At 43.5% G+C, this 22823-nt stretch overlaps 1 pseudogene; it reads right to left on the bottom strand.

Moving 5' to 3' along the window:
• Nucleotides 1-252: 252 nt before the first annotated feature.
• Nucleotides 253-22505, bottom strand: LOC118363442 (ligand of Numb protein X 2-like; annotated as a pseudogene).
• Between the last annotated feature and the right edge of the window lie 318 nt (nt 22506-22823).

Here is a 22823-nt window from a genome sequence, read left to right on the forward strand (position 1 = left end):
GACTGATATCCCCCCAGCCACAATACAGCCAGAGCCAGGGTACCGATAGTAAAGCAAGCCCCATTGAGAGGATAGCACAACACAGGCCTGTGGGGGAACGGCCATGCAGGAATATACTTGTTTTTTTAAAGTACTGGACTGGTAAACATATTCAATCCCATACCTAGGTCTACTGTAAAACCATACTGTTATTGTAAAGCTCTTCTGGGATGCTGTAAATATTATGTATAAAATACAAAAAGACACAGCACATATATTACTGAGGTTTTAGAACATTACAAAACAGGGGATGGTCCATTTACACAATATATAATGCCTATATTTCCCTTAACTGAAATATGAAACTATACAGAGGGCTCCCATAACATTCTCAGGGTTCAATGAGAGACCTCTAGTGTTTTTATTTAACCCTGAAAAGAATAGTTGAAGTGAATCTAATGCTCCAACTAAGGCCAGCAGCTCTGGTCTCCTCCTCTTGTGAACATTACAACTACAATATGCTGGATAATAATGAACAGATCCTCCACGTTCTCATTGGTAAGAAAATGAGAGGTGGGAGCTTAAAGAACAAAGAACATGTTTTTGGTTGTGGCAATTAAGGCAAGTGTTGAAACTTTGATTTGTCCTTTAACATGTACAAGGCACCCACATTAATCAGAGACATTTGGTATGATGCGTTGCACAGAAATTGAAGAGATGACTACAGTACAGTTGGGAACTAAATCAATATTAAAAATCTGCAGCCACTAGAATGTCCTTATATGGATAAAACAACACAGTATCTGTTCAAATCTAAACAGTAGAAAAAGAAAAGGTAAAGGTGTTGGAGAGGATGGGTACATGTGTGACAGGCATCTTTCTACATTGTCAATGGTCACCCTTTCCTAATACATTTGTTACATTAAATCCATTTTCTTCATTAACTGTGAAATTATAGGGATACATATATTTCCTAGCCTAAATTAGGCCCTTTTCACATGGAATTTGAGATCTACATATATATCCCAGTTTTGGCTAATACAAATAGGCCAGTAGCATTTTTTCAAATCATCATTAACTAATGTGGGAAAACAAACATAAATGGGTATTGAACAAGTACGTCAAATCTGCTGAAAACAAATGCATAAAGCTTTCAAGACACAGGGTAAAAACTATTCTTCCAAACGATAAAGATCCTTCCAGTTTACCATGAAACATAGTTGATTGATTGTCAATTCATCTTCCACCCTGATTATCCCAATTTGTTCACAATCACACATCAACTGCCCTTTTGAGTAACAACAACAACAATAATCAACGCAGTGAATCAACTCGTGTGTAATTCAGTCCCACTAGTCAACTAGGGCAATGTGCAAATTGACCATTTATATTACAATCCACATCAGAAGAGATTATGTCATGAAAATAACAATACAACAAACCTTCTAAGAATGTCACCAATGAGATTCTAGGGTGTTGTGTGCAGAGATGACAAGAGACTCAGTGGAGACATGAACTGAGCAGGGCAGAATGTGTGTGTGTCTACACCAGGCTCCCCGGCCAGGACACCACAGTCAGTGTAACTTTATTTTTCTGCAGCTTGAGCATGGGGATGAGGGACGAGTTGTTCATGCCCACCGTGGTGGCTCCGTTCACAGCTACAATCTCATCACCACACCTGGAGACAAGAGGGAGGGACAGTCAGTAAACATGGGGAAGGGATGGGTACAATACATGTAACACAATGACCTACCCACCACCCTCATTTTTATATTTAATTGAATTAGGCAAGTCAGTTAAGAACCAACAGCTGTGCAGTAAGGTCCAAATACAGTACAATGGACATCTACAGGAGAATCACACATCTAATGTAACCCGGAGACTAGGCTGGCTCCATCTCTACACTCCGTTTAATTTATGTTGAAAGCAGGTATTTATTTCTGCTAAATCCTGTCCTTGGAGAGGCAGGCCTGCACAAAAATGAGAAGGGTTGGGGTCAATTCCATTTAAATTCAGGAAGTATACTGAAATTCCAATTTCAACTCCCTTCAATCCTTTAACCTCTAGGCCAAACCGTTCAGACGCTACAGATGTTTTCGTGAGATGACTGATTTTTGGGATATCTCATGGTCTGACAAATACCGCTGTGGTCTCTGCCACCTTCCACCACGGATGTGCAATGGAGACAGGAGGATAAGGTGGATTGAGACACAGACCATGCAAAAACATATCTCTAGCTTAAACAGAGGTATTTTTATGGGGATTTTTAAAATGATGTTACTTAGATTGACGTGTGCTTTTAAATGTGCAATATGCAGAATCGCTCTGCCATTTCCTGGTTTCAAAAATGTTAATAGTTTGCCTAATTACAGTTTATGTGACAAAACAAGCTATGTATAGTGTAGATAATCATTGTACCATCTAAATTGCTGTGCAATATCTTTTCAATAAAAAAATATATTGTATTTTTAGCTATTTGAAGCTGGTGTACAAAACCGAAAGGAAAAATAGCAAAAATTAAACTTAAGAACGGGAAGCATAGAAATAGCACACATAGAACAGATCTATCGCTTAGACTTGCTTTCAATACAAATTAGATCTATAACTACATTTCTATGTGGATTTGGTTGGATCCCCCAAAACATTACATATTGCAGCTTTAAATGAGGAAAATTTGATATTGGAATTTGGTTTACTTTCTGAATTGAATTGGAATTGACCTCAATCCTGAAAGGGAGTACATACTACTTATCAAAGAACTTTGCAGGCTTACCGAAACATAACCCCTTCCTTACTACTCATCACCTCTCCTACATTTCACCCACACAGATAGTAACAACACATATTTTCTCACTGAGGTTTATTATTAAACTAGCTTCGTCCATGTGAAGCAACTCACTTGAGGCGTCCGTCGAAGTGGGCAGGTGTACCAGGCACGATGGTCTTGATGAAGAAGGGCTGCTGTCCGTGGCTCTCCTCGTAGCCACCCACAATGCTGAAGCCCCAGCTCTCCTGATTGGTCTTCAGCAACACGATATTACGGCACCAGTGCATGTGACTGTAAGGAGGAGAGGAAGTGGACCAATTCAAATCTCTAAAGTGTCAGTGTCATTTCATAAGCACAAAATCAAAACTTCCATTGCTTTAAATGGCCACCTGAAACAATTGATAGGGTCATTTCTTTCATTCTGTACAGAACATTATCACTCACTATGACACAGATGGATGTGAACTGAAGGCATGCAAACTTGAGTCGAGTTATTTTCCAAACCAATGATTAGAATGTTGTTTACCTTGGCAGACCCAGCCAGTGGGTCCACAGTGGGGCCCAGTTGACATCATCCTCCCTTAGGTTCTCCACAGACTCCATTTCCTCTTTGCCAGCCTCCCCCTCCCCCTCAGGCTCCTCTGAGATGGTCTGGATGACTCTGAGGACTACCTGGGAGTGGGCCGTCTGGGCCTTCAGCACTGACACCGCCTCATTGTAGGTCAGCTGGGTCAGATCCACGCCATTGATGCTCATCAGGACATCCCCTAGGCAACCGAAACCAGAAGCGCGTCAAGAAAACGTAGTCTCTGCATGCAAAGCTGGCTTTACATCAAAAGGTCTTCCGGTTAAATGTGCAAACGGTATGCACATTGTCTTCCCCATCACTAACATAAATATCCCCGTAGGCTTTTAAATCTGAACATTAGCCATACTACATTGGATCAAGGTATGGAATGAAAACTGTCATGTGGTTGTAGGAAAGCATAGATCGCAGGAGTACCTGTTTTGATAGTGCCATCTCGGTGCAGGCAGCCGACAGGCTGGACACTGGTGATGTAGATGGGCAGGCGGCTGCGGCAGTCCCTCCCCCCAGCGATGGTGATGCCTAGGGAGAGCCTTGGTTCCTTCTTCAGACTCACTGTCTTCTCCTGGCTAGAGAAGCCCCCTGGAGGATCCTAGGAAAGACCAGGAATAACCCTTAATTTGCCTTACAGTCATTAGGTGCATACAGTAGTCCATTCAGATTGACTTCCTGTTCTTATGATCAAAACAACTTCATAAGAATTATTTCTGGCCAACAGAGAAGACTGGCGTCAAAGAAGACGGGCACAATTTGCCTGACACTACATCCTTTCTGGGCTGTGTAGCTATTATCTTCCCCTCTCTATTACCTAGAAGTGAGAAGGATCTTTTGACTGAATTGATTCCTTGTGAAACCACTTGTCCAAACCCAATGTGAGCCAGCATCTCAGATGCAGCTGTGGACTCGAACCCAGAGGTTGACACTTGACTCTAGTAGCGGAGTGCACGTGTCGAAATCCACGGCTCCTGCCGGCTTCCTTGTTTCTCTCTCGCTCTCTCTGGAGACTGTAAATCTTCAGAGGGGATGGGGAGGAGAGCCCTCCCTCTTCCTCCACCAGCAGGGACCCCCCTCCCAGCAACACTCAAAGCCTGGGCTCTACAGGAGAAAGCTAACTGCCAACAGCTTTGATCCTCTGCCACCCAAAGCAACAAACAAACAAAACGTAGTGGTGGCCCCGTAGCGGCAGAGTGAGGCAGCACCCTGGGCCTTTTGATCTGGAGTGAACAGGCCCCAGAGAAGGGCTTTCATCTCTGGAACAGGGACACAGGCGTCTGTCTGCTCCCAAGGCCCCTTTCACCTCTGTCTGAGTGAGGAGGGCTTCTGTGGAAGTGCTAGGTAGTCTGGACTGGTAACAGAGGTCTGGGGTGTGACTGTGGTGCCATGATTACCTTTACACTATGTAAACATGACAGGCTCTTATAATCATGTGTGTCCACACTAACTTACACTAGCATACACAATACTAACTGAGATATACAGCAGTTTGTGGTACAGTGATTTGTAAGTTCTAAACGTTGGGGGAGGAGATTGTTTACCTTCATGTAGGTGGAGGGCCGTCTGAAGTACTGGGGTTCTGGAGCCCTCCTGGCCACTCGGCCCTGCCCCTCTCCACCACTGCCCCCCTCCTCCTGGGGCTCCGGCTGCCTCATCACCACAAAGTTCACCCGCACCTCACTGGCCTGCAGACACACACATTATACACACACGTCGTTCAGGCCTCACATTCAATACACATCCTGCAAATCTATCCTGGGAACGTCCGCTAACATTAAAGTCACTGTTTCTTTAAGGGATTATAATGAATCCCATTTCCATTCTTTGGTCTCCGTGAAATAGCCGTGCTGTAACAGACATACCTGTATGATCTGTGCTGCGCTCTCTGGGGTGCCGTGTCTCAGGTCCTGCCCGTTGATGGCCAGCACCTTGTCATTGTTACATAGTTTCCCATCCTTGGCCGCCAGCCCCCCGCCAGCAGGTCCAGAATGAAGATCCCAGTCTCGTCCGACTTGCGGATCAGTTTGATCCCCAGCGGATCCGAGCGGTCCCTCTTTACCAGCGTCACCTGGATCACCGTGCCCTGGCTGTGGGTGGTGCCGTGGGGACTGTGAGAGGAAGGGGAGGCAGTGGCCATGTTGGGGGAGGGGGGTGGGTGGTGCTCGAGGCCAGGACGTTGTGGGTGACGGGGGTTGAAGCCCTTCTCCTGCATGACGATGAGTCTGAGCAAAGGACATGGCCGCCGCAGCACGGAGATGGCCCGGCCGTGTGGGATAGAGGCTAGGCTGACGCCATTCACCTAGAAACACAACCCCACATGGTCAGTAACACTGCAGCTGGACTAAATACACAGAGTATCAACAGCTGGTCCCTGCGCTGATGGATAGTGGAAATAAAATACTTTTTCCCTCTTCAAGATATAATTCAAATCCAATCAAATGTTATTTGTCACATGCTTCGTAAACAACAGGTGTAGACGAACAGTGAAGTGCTTACTTATGGGCCCTTCCCAACAAGGCAGAGAGAAAATGTATAATAGTAACACAAGGAATAAATACACAATGAGTAACAATAACTTGGCTATATACAGGGAGTACCGAGTCGATGTGCAGGGGTACGAGGTAATTGAGGTGGATATGTACATTTAGGTAAGGATAAAGTGGCAAGGCAAAATCAATGGGGGCGCCTTGCCATTATGTTTTTATTATTATAAAAAAATACAATTATTTTAATTATTATTTATTTTTTGCAGTGGCTGCCACCATTTAGCAGTGGCAGTGCGCCGCTGCTAAATGCATATAGGGGAAACACTTATCTTTGACATGTGCTATACAAAAACCGCAGGTACCTCCATTGATATAAAGAATAAATAATTTAAACCTTTATTTACCTAGGCAAGTCAGTTAAGAACAAATTCTTATTTACAATGACGGCCTACCAATAATAAAAAATAAATACAATATAAATATAGGACAAAACACACATCACAACAAGAGAGACCTAAGACAAAAACATAGCAAGGAAGCAACACAACATAACAACAACATGGTACAAAAATGATTGGGCACAGACAACAGCACAAAGGGTAGGGAGGTAGAGACAACAATGCATAACGCAAATCAGCCACAACTGTCAGTAAGAGTGTCCATGATTGAGTCTTTGAATTGCGATAAAACTGTCCAGTTTGAGTGTTTGTTGCAGCTCGTTCCAGCCGCAGCGAACTGAAAAGAGGAGCGACCAAGGGATGTGTGTTCTTTGGGGACCTTTAACAGAATGTGACTGGCAGAACGGTTGGTGTATGTGGGGGATGAGGGCTGCAGTAAATATCTCAGATAGGGGGGAGTGAGGCCTAAGAGGGTTTTATAAATAAGCATCAACCACTGGGTCTTGCGACGGGTATACAGAGATGAGAAGTTTACAACTGAGTATAGAGTGTAGTGATGTGTCCTATAAGGAGCATTGGTGGCAAATCTGATGGCCGAATGGGAAATAACATCTAGCCCCTCGAGAGCACCCTTACCTGCCGATCTATAAAGGATGTCTCTGTAATTTAGCGTGGGTAGGATGGTCATCTGAATCAGGGTTAGTTTGGCAGCTGGGGTGAAAGAGGAGCGATTACGATAGAAGAAACCAAGTCTAGATTTAACTTTGGCCTGCAGCTTTGATATGTGCTGAGAGAAGGACAGTGCACCGTCTTGCCATTTTCCCAAGTACTTGTATGAGGTGACAACCTCAAGCTCTAAACCCTCAGCGGTAGTAATAAAACCTGTGGGAAGAGGGGCATTCTTCTTACCAAACCACATGACCTTTGTTTTGGAGGTGTTCAGAACAAGGTAAGGGTAGAGAAAGCTTGTTGGACACTAAGAAAACTTTGTTGTAGAGCATTTTACACAAAACTCCGGGGAGGGGCCAGCTGAGTATAAGACTGTATCATCTGCATATAAATGGATGAGAGAGCTTCCTACTGTTTGAGCTATGTTGTTGATGTAAATTGAGAAGAACTTGGGGCCTAGGATCGAGCCTTGGGGTACTCCCTTGGTGACAGGCAGTGGCTGAGACAGCAGATTTTCTGACTTTATACACTGCACTCTTTGAGAGAGGTAGTTAGCTAACCAGGCCAAAGACCCCTCAAGAGACACTAATACTCCTTCTCCGGCCCACAAGAATGGAATGGTCTGCCATATCAAAAGCTTTGGCCAAGTCAATAAAAATAGCAGCACAATATTGCTTAGAATCAAGGGCAATGGTGACATCATTGATGACTTTTAAAGTTGCAGTGACACATCCATAACCTGAGCGGAAACCAGATTGCATACTAGCGAGAATACTATAGACATCAAGAAAGCCAGTCAGTTGATTAATGACACGTTTTTCCAACACACTTGATAAACAGGGCAAAATAGAAATAGGCCTATAACAGTTAGGATCAGCTTGATCTCCACCTTTTAAATATAGGACGAACCGTGGCTGCCTTCCAAGCAATGGGAACCTCCCCAGAAAGGAGAGACGGGTTAAAAAGGTTGGAGATAGGCTTGGCAATGATGGGGCAGTAACCTTAAAGAAGAAAGGGTCTAAACCATCTGACCAATATGGTTTTATGGGGTCAAGTTCAAGGAGCTCCTTTAGCACCTTGGACTCAGTGACTGCCTGCAGGGAGAAACTTTGTAGCGGGGCAGGGGAAAAAGTGGGAGAAGCATCGGGGATAGTCGCATTAGAAGGGGTGGGAGATGAGGAAATGTTGGACGGGCAAGGAGGCATGGCTGAGTCAAATGGGGATCCTGACTTAATGAAGTTGTGATTAAAGAGCTCAGGTTATGGATGTTATGGTGCTTCTTGTAAATAACAACCAACATCAACATTAAGGGACATGGGCAGCTGTGGGGAGGAGGGTTTATTCTCCAAGTCTTTAACCGTTTTCCAGAACTTCTTGGGGTTAGACCCACAGAGAGAGAACTGATCCTTAAAGTAACTCACTTTTGCCCTCTGGACAGCCTGAGTGCACTTATTTCTCATTTGCCTGAACGATAGCCAGTCAGCCTGAGCGTGCATGTGCCGAGCCTTTCGCCAAATGCAATTCTTGCGGTGGAGTAACTCTGCAAACCTGTATTTAATTGTAATTTTCTTTATGGGGGCGTGTTTGTTAACAATACCACTGAAAATGTTTTTAAAAAAGAAGGTCCAAGCGTCTTCGACAGAGGGGATCAAACTGATTTTATACCATTTTACAGAGGCCAGTTCATGATGGAAGGCTTGCTCATTAAAGTTTTTTAGAAAGCGTCTATGACAGATCAGGACAGGTTGTTTCACTGAGCAGCCATTACGAACACAGGCTGTATGATAGTGATCACTAAGGTATCAGTCTGGTGTTTTCTGTAATGACATATCAGGATTATTTGTGAAGATAACATTGAGGACAGAATCCTTTTCTGGGTGTTTGGAGTCATACCTTATGGGAATAATCTGAGAAAGATTTAGAGAGTCCCATTTCTATAGGACTTAGTCAGGTGGTTTAAGCATGTCCCAGTTTAGGTCACCAAGCAGGACAAATTCAGACTTAGTGTAAGGGGTCAGGAGAGAGCTTAGAGCAGGAAGGGTACAGGCCGGTGCTGATGGAGGACAATAGCACCCAGCAACAGTCAACAAAGAGCTATTTGAAAGTTTAATGCTTAAAAACAGCAAATGAAATTGTTTGGGGACAGACTTGTGGAGACAACCGGGCACTGAAGGTGAAAGGTATCCTTGTATTGTACCGACCTCCTGTAGAATAGGTGTGCAAAATAGTTGGTCCCAATTTAGAGCAATTCCAGCTTTACAAACATCATCCAAGAGAAGCCCTTCTTAAAATCAATGGATCGACTCAAGGGGAAGCGAGAGATTCATTTGCAAAAAATTAGGAACGCAATCTCCGCTCCTTCACGCATACAGTATCTCTTTATAGCCACTAGCCAGCCGTCCACAAAAGACCCAAAAGGTGGGGGGTTATATTACTGCTCCCGAGGCAGCCAGTGAGGTTAGATGAGAGGTGTTTTCAATCCAAATTCCACCTTTTTGATTGGTCAGCTCAGAGGAAGAGATGGGCTCCGGCATTGTCCTGCACCCCTGCCAGAATAGAGTGAACTGGTCTGTCAGCTCAGTTTACAGTAGCACCGCCACATTCCAGAACAGCCGGGGGAATCCAAGGAGGAGAGTGGGAGCAAGATCGTGGGAAGAAAGGAAGCTGCATCTTTGTGAAACCCCCTTCAAAGACATACAGTACTATCTCTGTACCCTAGTTGTACCCGTTGGATAAAAACCAGGTGAATGCATTGTTTACATCTGTTTTGAAATAGTTCAGGATCTACTCTCCACAATGTATCCATTTGAATAAACCATTAAGATTCTGAAAGGTCACAGAATATACAAATAGCCACATTGCTCTACCAACTAGTGTCCAATTTCATTTGTAGGGAACCAAATAAGACCCATCCTATCAAGAAAGTGGGTTTACAGTGCCTTCCGAAAGTATTCACACCCCTTGACTTTTTCCATGTTTTGTTGTGTTACAACCTGAATTTTAAATGGATTAAATTGAGATGTTATGTCACTGGCCTATGCTGTAATGTCAAAGAGGAATTACATTTTTTTTTAGATTTCTACAAGTTGTAGGAAAAAAAATGAAAAGCTGAAATGTCTTGAGTCAACCCCTTTGTGACGGCAAGCCTAAATAAGTTCAGGAGTAAAAAATGTCACATCGTAGGTTGCATGGACTCTGTGTGCAATAATAGTGTTTAACAGGATTTCTGAATGACTACCTTCTCTCTGTACCCCACACATACAATTAAGGTCCCACAGTCGAACAGTGAATTTCAAACACAGATTCAACCACAAAGACCAGGTTTTCAAACACCTCACAAAGAAGGGCAACAATTGGTAGATGGGTAAACATTTAAAAAGCATTAATTACACATCTGATGGTGTATCAATATACCCAGCCACTACAAAGATACAGGCATCCTTTCACCAAGAGACCAATGGTGACTTTTTAAACAGTTACAGAGTTTAATGGAAAACTGAGGATGGATCAACAGCATTTCATGGTGTTACTCCACAGTACTAACTTAATTGACAGTGAAAAGAAGGAAGCCTGTACAGAATAAATATATTCCAAAACATGCATCCTGTTTGCAACAAGACACCAAAGTAACTTTTTGTCCTGAATACAAAGTGTTATGATGGGGGCAAAACCAATACAACACATTACTGAGTACCACATTCCATATTTTCAAGTGGTGGCAGCATCATGTTATGGGTATGCTTGTAATCGTTAAGTACTGGGGAGTTTTTCAGGATAAAAAATACATGTAATGTTGCTGAGCACAGGTACAATCCTAGAGGAAAACTTGGTTCAGTCGGCTTTCCACAGGACACTGGGGGATGAATTCACCTATCAGCAGAACAATAACCTAAAACACAAGCCCAAATCTGGTTGCTTACCAAGAAGACAGTGAATGTTCCTGAGTGGCAGAGTTACACTTTGGACTTAAATCTACTTAACCATTTTAAGGTCTTGCTATAGATTTTTCTTGCGACAGAGCTTGAAGAATTTTAAAAAGAATAATGGGCAAATGCTGCACAATCCAGTTGTGTAAAGCTCTTAGAGACCCAGAAAGACTCACAGCTGTAATTGCTGCCAAAGGTGCTTCTACAAAGTATTTACCCATCGGTGTGAATACTTATGTAAATGAGATATTTATGTAATTTAAGGGGTATGAATACTTTCTGAAGGCACTGTATGTTTCTTTTCTTTTTTTTGGGGGGGGGGGGGTAGTATCCTGACTGGATAGGTCAAAGCTTCCTAACAAGCACTATCTACACAAAGTGCAGCCATTACCATCGTCAATGCGATCATTTCAAAGTATACAGCTACAGCACTAAAATTACACGAGGATGGGAAGGAGGGGAGAGGACTGAACATATCTTCCAGGTGACCTATTATCCCTCTTATTTACAGTGAAGAAACTGTCTCACCTCCAGAATGTGGTCCCCTGGGGCCAGCCTGCCGTCATGGCCTGCCAATGAGTCACGGATGATCTCCTGGATTACTATGTTCCCCAGGGGCGTGTCCTTTCCTCCCACGATACGCAGGCCCAACTCCTCTTCCTGCTGCTCCCGAAACATCTCCACCACGTTGGTCTCGGCCACCAGGCTGGACCGCAGGGGGGTCTCTGTGGAGAGACGAGGGGAAGGACATGGGCAATGGAGGTACACATGTTTACATATATAGAGACAAACAACCTGAGACATACAACTTGACACACACACACAGATTCATATATGCTCAAACACATTTTATCAATGGTCCATGGTTGCCTTTTATTGTGTGTCCAATTCCAACACACAGCCCTGGTTTTGAATCAAGTCGGGCGGGTAGCAAACTATTCCCCAAGAAACACTCACGATGAGGTAATCATTTCTGTGATATCAATCGCCAGTTGCCAGGTAACTTTGTTTTGATGGACTTCGTTCCACGGTACTGGATTACAAAATGCCTCAAGGGGTTCTAAGGCTAGACCAGACAGAGTTTAGATTTGATACCAGAGGAGGCTGGTGGGAGGAGCTATAGGAGGACTGGTTGATACACGTTCTGAAGGTTCAGACGATGATTTGGCCCGAGTGTCTGAAATCCAAAGCCCCCAGCTAAATTAACGATGTCAGCAATACTCCTTAGACTCCCTTAGACAGCTCTCTTGCCAGGGATGGCCACATTAAAGGGGTTTGGGATTTTCCCTAAAGTCAACACAGCTGACAGACTGTTTCCACTCTTTTCCGTTCCCTTGGGTTGTTCATAAACTCCTTACATCTTCGTTGACCCAATTAACACTGTTAGGGCTGGTATGGTGACTGTATTACTGCCACACCGGCGGTCATGAGTCACAAAGGCAGTCAAATTCCAAGTGACCGTTTAGTCACTGTAATTAGGCTTCTCCAAGCGCTGATGCTGTTGATGGCCATTAGTAGCCTACCAAACTTGCTAACTGCCTGGTACTCAGCATTCTATTTTCCCTCTAATGACATCAACGCAAATGTAATCGAAAATCAAACGAAACACTTCATGAGAGTCCATGAGCTCATGTTGCGCTACATTTCTATAGGCTATGCAATTGCGTGAAAAAAACTGATTGATGGCCTCTATTAAAAAGAGGAGGATACCATCAGCTTTCTATTGGCTAGGACTACTATATTTATTTCTCATCTTTACTAATACGAAGCAAATTGCTTTTCTTTAAAACAGGAGTATAGCCAACCTGGCTGGCATGAAAATGACCCACGGGAAAAGTGTCCTCCATCCGCTATTCAACTGCATAGATTATATGTATTTTTACCCCTGCCCCTGTTCCGAGACAGGTGCATTATAATGGTCCATTCTAAATCAAAACAAATTTCACACATATACTAAATAATATACTGTATGTAAAGACAAGATTAAATCAAGAATAGTCTGATGGGTGACAATATTAACCTATCACTTGTGAATGATCCCCAAAGCGGCAGCGTAGCCTAGTGGTTAGAGAGTTGGACTAGTAACCGGAAGGTTGCGAGTTCAAACCCCCGAGCTGACAAGGTACTGTCGTTCTGCCCCTGAACAGGCAGTTAACCCACTGTTCCCAGGCCGTCATTGAAAATAAGAATGTGTTCTTAACTGACTTATAATAATAATATAATATATGCCATTTAGCAGACGCTTTTATCCAAAGCGACTTACAGTCATGTGTGCATACATTCTACGTATGGGTGGTCCCGGGGATCGAACCCACTACCCTGGCGTTACAAGCGCCATGCTCTACCAACTGAGCTACAGAAGGACTTGCCTGGTTAAATAAAGGTTAAAAAAAAAAAAGCAAGAAACAATACCAAAACTTTTTTGAATCATAGTCGTGTTCGCATTGCTGTGCTTATAATGTGAGGAAATAGCCTAAAAGTTATTGATCAACGTTGAGTAAAAAAGTTTCGATTTTATGCTAGTAGTTGTATTAATTTGGGATCTAGCGCATTCCACAACTGTCCCAGACTATGGAATATTTATTTTTCGCACAGAATTGGTCAACTGTTGTACTATGTAGGATAGTAGATTGACATAGGCTAGTACTTTTGATGTTCGTTAGGTTTACTCATCTTGTTGGCTGACGAAAAGTAAATGTGGACAGTTCTTCCAATATCTTCAATATGCACCTCGGAATTGGATAAGGATGCGCCCAGTTGCGTCCCCAATGTGTCTGTCTTCACTTGTAGCCTGTGAGAAATACCTGATCAGTTGATGGAGAGCCATGTGACTGAGAGGTGCTTCGAAGCATGCAGCACTCAGGGATAAGGGAATTATAATTATTATATTTAGCCCAAGGTCACAACGGCCACTGGCCACAAAAGGAATAGATTTTTTTAGGGGGCATATCCTTTCTATTTTATACAGCTTTGTTCAATTGTATTCTTCATACTATAAAAAATTTAAAATAATGCCATGGAATTCTAAGCAAATCCTGTCTGCTAAATTAACTAGTGTAGCCCACAGCAATATGGCACAGGACCAAACATCAGGACCTAACATAAGGACAACTCAGAGTATGCTATTCTGTTCATCTGAAATAGACTACATTTTCTTCATATCATGATTCTTTAGACCTGTCTAAAATAAATAATGGATTTTATTGTGAAAGTGTAGGCTATATTACATAGGAAAATCTACATTTTAAAAAGTCTAATAAATCTAAGGTCTGCATCAGTGGCTTGGAGGTTGTGGAAGCCAGGAAATGCTAAATGTGTTTATGTTAATTAACGGTCAATTACCGTGAGACCTGCAGCTATTTGCTGAACAATCACCGGCTGACAACATTTTGTGACCACCACAGCCGTAAACTGATATAGATTTTTCCATTCTTAAAAAGTTAAAATGTTTTCAATGGGAGCTCAGTGCTATTTACTTAGACTGACAGACTATCATTATCATACACATAAAATCAGACTTCAGACATAGTGACGTCAGTGAGACGTCTAACTGTTTGCGGTGTGGGCAGAGTAGGCAGTGAGTGACGTGTGACATCTTACCCTCCTCGCTCTCTTCGAAGGCGGGGTTGATGAGGCCAGGCTCTGGCAGGACACCCCGGGTGGGGGTGCGGGTCATCGTAGGGGTGTGTTTGGCATCAGCATCCAACTCCCCCTCGCCCCTGTTCCCCTTAAGGGCTTTCCGGTGGGGTCTCTTCCTCCTCTCCGCCTCCTCCTTCAGCCTTCTGAAAACAGGACATCTGAGAGAGGGAGGAGTGGGGTAGAGAAAAAGAGAGGTCAACCTTCAACAGTCCTTTTATTTAACCCTCATGACATTTGTCCAAAACAGTCAGTGAAGGTAACCTAAAGTATTGACCAGAAAAAAAGAGAGTACGATTAGATGTTTATTCATTTGTTTCAGTGAGGAGGATCATTTTAAAACGCCAAATGGGGCTCAAGCTAGAGGTGTGGAAATTAATAGATTTAGTGACTGGTGAGGGAGTTAAAGAGAGAGAGACTATGGGAAGAGGAGAGGAGCTATGCAGATGAGGAGGCTATTTTACTGCATTGCAGGGAGTCTGAGGGGGGGACAGGTCGAGTGTGATTAAGTCAGAGAGAGAGCTACTGCTGCTGGTCCTGCTGTCTGAACTTTGCCTCCTCTCTGTTTGCACTGGGCGGATGGCTGCAACATGACCAGCTATCACAAAACAACCTTTACCCACTACTGACTGCGTCATTGTTGCTCGCTAACCACTAAGATGATAAGCACCACACTGGCCACGTGATGAAAGGGAAGACTAATCCATAAATTACACTCCTCCCGGAGGGTATGATATTTGAGACTGAACCTCTCCTTCGAATCCAGGTACTATGTAATTAAAGCTATTTCATTGAAGTCTAAACGTGACTGACTTATGGTCAGTGTATCCATGTTAGGTTAACATTTGACAGGCCTGTGTACCCATTAACTCTAAATGAATTGCGTAGGAAAAATGCATGTCAGGCATAGACATAAACAAATTCAGGCAGAGGGAAATAGACACATTTAAACCAGTGTAAAAAGACAGTTCCTATTTAGGCTTTTTTTTTACTGTTGCTGCAAAGCAGACATTTTAAGCTTAACTCTAAACAAAATATCTTTCCCATCTCCAACTCCCGCTTACTTGTGCCCCGGCCATAACCCTCTTTACCTGTTGTGCAGATGGGGCTGCAGCTCGCAGCGCTGCATCTGCTGCTGGCACTCAACGTGGTGTGGGCAGAGCACGGTCAGCTTGTCCAGCAGGTTCCTGACCAGCAGGCTGGAGGGCCGACACTGGTGCAGCTGCAGCCGCTGGCGGTCCACGGGACAGAAGTCCTGCTCCTTCAGGAAGCTGCTGAGGCACTGGAAGCAGTAAGTGTGTCCGCATGGCGTGTCCATGGGCCGCAGCAGGGGCTGCAGACAGATGTGGCACACCAGCTCATCATCTACCTCATCCTGGTACTCATACAGGTGGTTCTCCTGGCCCCCTTCATGCTGCTGGCCACAGTCCTTACACATCTTTGTCCATGCCAGGCCAGCACTGCTGATGCTGCTGCTACTGTTGGGGACATTGGGCTCCGTCATGGCCACTGGCTAGAATAGCTATCTAGCAAGTTCAACTTCCTTTGTTCCACTGTCCAACTTTCTCTGTTCCCGCACTCACTCTTGATCCCAGAAAGGAAGTGCCTGCTTAGATTATTTCATAAGGGGGCAAACATCCCAGACTGAATCCATTGAAAGGGGTGAAGTTGAAACCCTGATCCACTGTTCGTCCTCTCCGCCTCATGTCTTCATCCTGGATTTCTGTTGAGGGGAGCACAAAGAGGTCTGCAGTTAGAGTTGGTACTTTTCCTACTCATACCGACCGGCACAACAGGAAATTACAAATCCACAGAGCGGCAACAATATGGAGGCCAGCCGCAGCTGTTTCCTCTCAGCCGGTTTCCTGAGGAACTAAAGGAAATGAAATGAGGCGAGAAAAGGAGAAAAAAATGACTAAAAGTGAAAACTGTGCTAATGGTAGGAACAAAGGCATGGCACTGGGAGAGAATGAGAACTCTGAATGAACTGGGCAGAAATGCAATCCCCATCACTAATGACCCCCTCGTGCCCAATCAGCAGAGTTCTCCATCCCTCTGTGAGGCTTCTAATCTCTCCACTAATTCCCTCTCTTTAGGAGAGGCTGATTATTAATGCATTCTTCGGCAACAAGTCTTTTGGCAACAAACTCCACACATGTGCAAAGAAAAGGAGCTGATTTGTACGTTTCAATCAACACTCTCGTCAAATGAATCGTAAAACCCACAAACTGCAAAACAAACTAACAAGCATATATCAACATCTTACAAACACAGGAGGTTGGTGGCACTTTAATTGGGGAGGACGGGCTCGTGGTAATATCTGGAGTGGAATCGGTGGAATGATATCTAATACAAACACATGGTTTCACGCGGACGCCATTCCATTTGCTCCGTTCCGGACGTTTTTATGAGCCGTCCTCCCCTCATCAGCCTCCTGTGCTTACAAAGTACACTGAGTAGGAGTTCCTCTCCAACATTACTGATGCAAATACTGTGTTTACATGCCACCATTTCTTGTTCCACTTTGTCACATGGTTAAGATCAGATTCCCTGCATTCACCGGTCCCAGCACTCCTCTCTGACCCCGTTGAGAGGTCAGCAAGGTAAAAGAGCAGACGGATTCTTTATCTTGTTCGTCATTAGCTTTGTTCCACCTACCTGAGAAGCTGATATCAGCGTTGTCAAGAACCCCAGCCGGTCGGCAGCCACTGCATGCAAACGAGAACCTCAAACCCAACAGCTGTGCTGGCTGCCTGCAGCCTGACTGAAACCAGAGCTCCACATCCCCGGCACACAGTCAGTGGATCTCTGTGTGTGTGTGTGTGTGTGTGTGTGTGTGTGTGTGTGTGTGTGTGTGTGTGTGTGTGTGTGTGTGTGTGGCAAACTGTGTATGGGTGTGGTGTGACTAGGTGTGGGGAGCTCGGCAGTGAGGAGGTGTGTGTGTTCAGCCTGCCTGTGTCGATTCCTGAAGTGGGGGAGAGGAGGAGGAGTGGAGGGGGACTAAAACTGCTGATGTCGCACTAGCTCAGGCAAAACACTCGAGACCAAACCGAGGGCTGACCAATTACACAGAGGCTGGTGTACACACACACAACACACACACACACACACACACACACACACACACACACACACACACACACACACACACACACACACACACACACACACACACACACACACACACACACACACACACACACACACACACACACACACACAGAGGTCAAACAGAACGGCCCACTCTCTCGCCTTTCTTTCTTGTTACTCAAGTGATCCCTCATCTTGTAATGGATAAGGGTCATGGATCCTGTGGCTGGGTGGAGGAAGCATAACCAAGGTTCTGCCCCACTTACAGTATTTGGGAATTCACATGACCAGGCTCCATGGCTCTACAAATAATCAATCTGACCTGAGACTACTTAAGATGAAGGTTAAGGGTGTCCTATATTGGAATTCTGTACATAACATAACAAAACAAACCCTACCCACTTGAGTGGAATGCCTCCTTTTCAGCACATGCATGTTTAGACTTGCCTGACCGAGACAGAGATTAGCCTAAATAAAATTCCTCATAATCTTTGATATGCATATTTGCCATAGCATAAAAGCACACGGTCTATAAATGTTTAATAGGAGAGAGCTGGACACAGAACGTGTCCTAAGGAGTGGAAGGATCCATTGAGTGTCATTGAGGAAGCAGCCCTTGCTGTTATTAAAGGCAGTGGGTCACTGAGGAGCCAGGCAGGCAGGATGTGATGGATGGCCTGCTCAGCCCCTTAGCCCTTCCACTCCAGCTCTTTCTGGATGGTGGAGGCCCTCTCATATACCAAGTAGGGACAGCTGGGAAGCCATGTGTCAACGTCCACTCCCCCCCCTAGACACACACTACTGCAGTGGTTTACGATGTTGTGGCTGTTCCTCAAGGACGCACACTGCTCATTCATGGCAGGGGTGAGACTAGCTACCATTAGGGTTGGGGCGGTATACAGATGTTCATACCGTCATACAGTTTTTGTACCATACCAGGGTATACGGTATTAACGGATGTGCACACAAGAAGCGCTATTATTACTTTTATTTTTTGACGCACAAAATAATTTAGGCAACATGGATCTTGATCCAGGAAGGGATTGAATGTCTCTGCTGTAACCAAGAAGCTTGATCTTGCCACCTAGCAAGCAAATAGCAAACCAAATGCATAGCTGGAGCCCTGAGCTGGATATCACTTATTTGACACATCTTAGACAGTTTACTTGTATTTATAAGCAGTGGCGTGGCACCCATTTTGTTTTTACGGTATTGAAAATCATACCATCGGTATGTCTATATACCCCGGTATATACGGTATATCGCCACAAGCCTAGCTACCATACAGAATCCCCTGGTTATAAATACGGCCACTACACATCCCCTGTTTATTACTGCTACTACTGCACACCCCCTGGTTATTACCACTGCCTTTACACATTCCCGGGTTATTACTACTGCTTTTACACGTCCCCAGGTTATTAATACTGCTTTTACACATCCCCTGGTTATTACTACTGCTTTTACACGTCCCCTGGTTATTACTACTGCTTTTACACATCCCCTGGTTATTACTACTGCTTTTACACGTCCCCTGGTTATTACTACTGCTTTTACACATCCCCTGGTTATTACTACTGCTTTTACACGTCCCCTGGTTATTACTACTGCTTTTACACATTCCCGGGTTATTACTACTGCTTTTACACGTCCCCAGGTTATTAATACTGCTTTTACACATCCCCTGGTTATTACTACTGCCTTTACACATCCCCTGGTTGTACATAAACCTTTCTTTGATTCTTATTTCATGTTATAACTTTATTAATTATGTCTGTTCAACTACTCATCTCCTAAAAGCGCATGTTGTTGTGTATAACCGATCTAAAGTCCCATTGAGCTTCAATGTTTATTATCATATATTTTAATCAATGGTTTCCAATGCTAGGAGGCAATTGCTCGGAGGAAAATCCTCAGTGGTATTGATGTTTTCATAATTCTTAGTCAATCGTTATCTCGGGCTAAACATGCTTTGACAGCAGTGGTATACATTGTCAACGTGATGTTGAATTGTTAAGTACTGAAATTTTCACGTGAAGTTGAATCCTGTTGAAAGGTATGTTCTGAAGGTGACAAAGTCACCTTGATGGGGGGAAAATGCCTCAACAACAATGAATAATCATGTGACATTCAAAGCTTTCTAGGAAAAATGTCTTGGCTCACCATTAAAGTGTCCTTTTTCCAATGCAACTTGCGGTTGCATTGGAAAAGTAATTGTCACATGTGCTCCCTCTCCGGCCTCTAGGTCACTAGGCTGCTCATTATGCCGCACACCTGTCACCATCATTACACACACCTGTGCGTCATCAGACTCACCTGGTCTCCATCACTCCCCTGATTACCTTCCCTATATATGTCACTCCCTTTGGTTCCTTCCCCAGGCGTCATTGTTTCTGTTTCATGTCTGTGTGCTGTTAATGTTTCTTGTTTTGTATTATTTTACGTTCATTTTATTTAAACACTCACTCCCTGAACTTGCTTCCCGACTCTCAGCGCACATCGTTACAGTCATTCATAGCCAGGTGAACTTTTAAGTCAGACAGGACTGTCAGCTGTTCAGTTACTGTGGTTATAACTGCTATATGACTGACAATAAAACTCACCTCACAAATGTCTCCATTGTGTTTCCATGTCACATGTTCCGCCACACCCTCGTGAAGTGAACGCAGGGGTAAAGCCATGAGGCAGACCGAACAACTCCCTTGGCTAAGACAGTATTTAATAATATAAAAGGGGTGTGTCCTGAAGGATTTGACTCAGATTGACTGAAAGTGAAAATTCAAGCAATGCCAAAACAGAAAACCTCCCACTTAAAATTCACATTGCTTCATAATCTTCCCACTCCCTTTCTACCAGACAGTCGCATGATTGCTAGCCACCCTGGAGCCTTGAGCATGGTACCCATTGGTACCACAGTCTCTGCTACAGAGACCCATCCAGGTTAAAGCGCACAGTCATCGGCTCTAATCCTCCCACTGTTCCGCAGCAGACCACTGTCTGAAGAGCACACTTCACACTGGGCTCCAGAAACAAGACATCAACTTCTGACCATGAATATCTTTGAATATCCATCCATAACTAGAGAATAGCTGTAAGTTTAAGCAATATTGCCTTGTGCCTTGTAATTCCATGACCAATTATAGTGATTTATTTTTATGATATCAATTTTGTTTATGAAATATGAAGTGATTAAAAGTCGTAATTCCATTATCAAATTGTTAACGGAATTATCAAAACATTTGTAATGCAATTACTGCAACTGAATTGGCCACAAGAGGAAATCATAGTGGTCACAAACGACAGATATTTAACAAGAGTTTTTGAAAACGAGTTTGCATAAAAACAAAGTTTACATATGCACAGTTCTTCCACTAAATTAGCTTTTGTACATTTTTTTCAGTCTAAATTGTTAAATGTAGTCCTTGTGCATAGTTGTGTGGTTTGTTAAACTTGGTTTTTGTTTGGCATACATTTTAAACAGTCAAAGCATCATTCCATTACTGTGGAATTGCCCATCTACTTTTTTTTCCTTCTTTTAACTAGGTAAGTAATTTAAGAACAAATTTTATTCACAATGACGGCCTACCCCGGCCAAACCCTAACCCAGACGACGCTGGGCCAATTGTGCACCACCCTATGGGACTCCCAATCACGGCCGGTTGTGATACAGCCTGGATTCGAACCAGTGTCTGTAGTGAAGTCTCTAGCACTGAGATGCAGTGCCTTAGACCGCTGCACCACTTGGGAGCCCTAATAATCATGTGAAGTCGATGGTTCAATTGATACAAACAACCTCCTGATTTAGTCTCTTGGAAAAATGACACCCATTTCCCATGGAGAGGAGCTCAGCATTAACGAAAATAACGTCATTAACCAGTAGCCCCTACCACCTCAAGATCAAATAGGACTGTCTGAAATTGCCATTCACATCCTGGTTGTATGAGCAAATCTTCTGTTACCTCTATTTAAATGCTTTAAGTCAAATTATGTACCATTTCAATATTCTGTATTATTGCAATATTCATTGTAAATAACACGGCCTTGGTACTATAGAATAAAACATTTTTTTGTTTATTTTTATTTAACATTTATTAAACTAGTTATATTCTATATTGTTACATCATTCACCAGATAGTGCCCGCTTTTAATGCTGACACACAGGCTTTAGCACCATGGTGTTAATATAGAAAAGAGGCCATCATTGGGGCTGGTCTATTCCTTGGTCAGAAACCATAAATAATTCACTGTCCCCACTGACACCAACAGCTGATGACGAGGTTAACAACCGATCAAACATTCCCCTTCCTTCATTTATACATTGCACACGTATTGCCAATCTATTACGTGTTTACCCTCCTATACATTTTATGACATAGGCTATTATTTTGTCTACTCAAGTCACTGGAAAATAATGCGAAACATTACGCAATCTAACAACTGAAACTTACTGGCCACATTACCTTCAACAACACAGCGGGTGATATGTGCTACCTTTAATTAGTTGGAATGTGTTAGGCTAGGCTATATTTTCATACACTTATGCTATAGGTGGACTGTATGAAATGTGTGAGAATACATTTTAAAAATGTAAAACAACCATGTTTGATGAGAGAATAGAATTTGCGGGAGCCGAGACCATAGAGATGGCCGAGACCGAAACTCGTCTTCTTACCTGTGTGAAGGGCTTTTTCCCGGAAGTAATAAAACAAAGACGGTCGTGAAATCGTGCTATGACTAAAGTAGCCTATAGCCTCGAGAAACTCCGATAATAAAGCTAGAAACGATTAAAATAATCCTACACGTTATATTTCTGAGTGAATAGTACAGATCATTCTTCACAGGGCGCCGCCTCAGGTGTTGTTGGTTGTACAGGCCAGAGATGGAAAAGTCAGCGAGACATCCCACTCCCTCATATTTTATGTTTCAATGGGAGTCAATGAACCAAGTAGTCCAGACCCAGCTGCTATCGCATTGGTGTCTATGGGAGAACCACCCCCTTAAGTAGACAGGAACTGACATTTTTTTTCAATGGTAAATAGCCAGAATGAACTACCTTTATTTATCTTCCATCTTTGCTCCAGGCAATATTCCTAGTTTCGAACAACAAACAAGTAGGATCTGACGTAAAAGTGATATTCAAATTAGCCAGGTTACTTTTGAATGTTTTGTTCACTTTCAAAAGAATCTTTCTCAGTATCTCGTGGATTGCGATAAACCATTGCCATAAACCACTCACTTGCATAGGTATCCTTTATCTTTAATTATTGAACACCAAATCAAATTGTATTTGTC

This window comes from Oncorhynchus keta, chromosome 30 (genome assembly GCF_023373465.1).
Source record: "Oncorhynchus keta strain PuntledgeMale-10-30-2019 chromosome 30, Oket_V2, whole genome shotgun sequence".
NCBI lineage: Eukaryota > Metazoa > Chordata > Actinopteri > Salmoniformes > Salmonidae > Oncorhynchus > Oncorhynchus keta.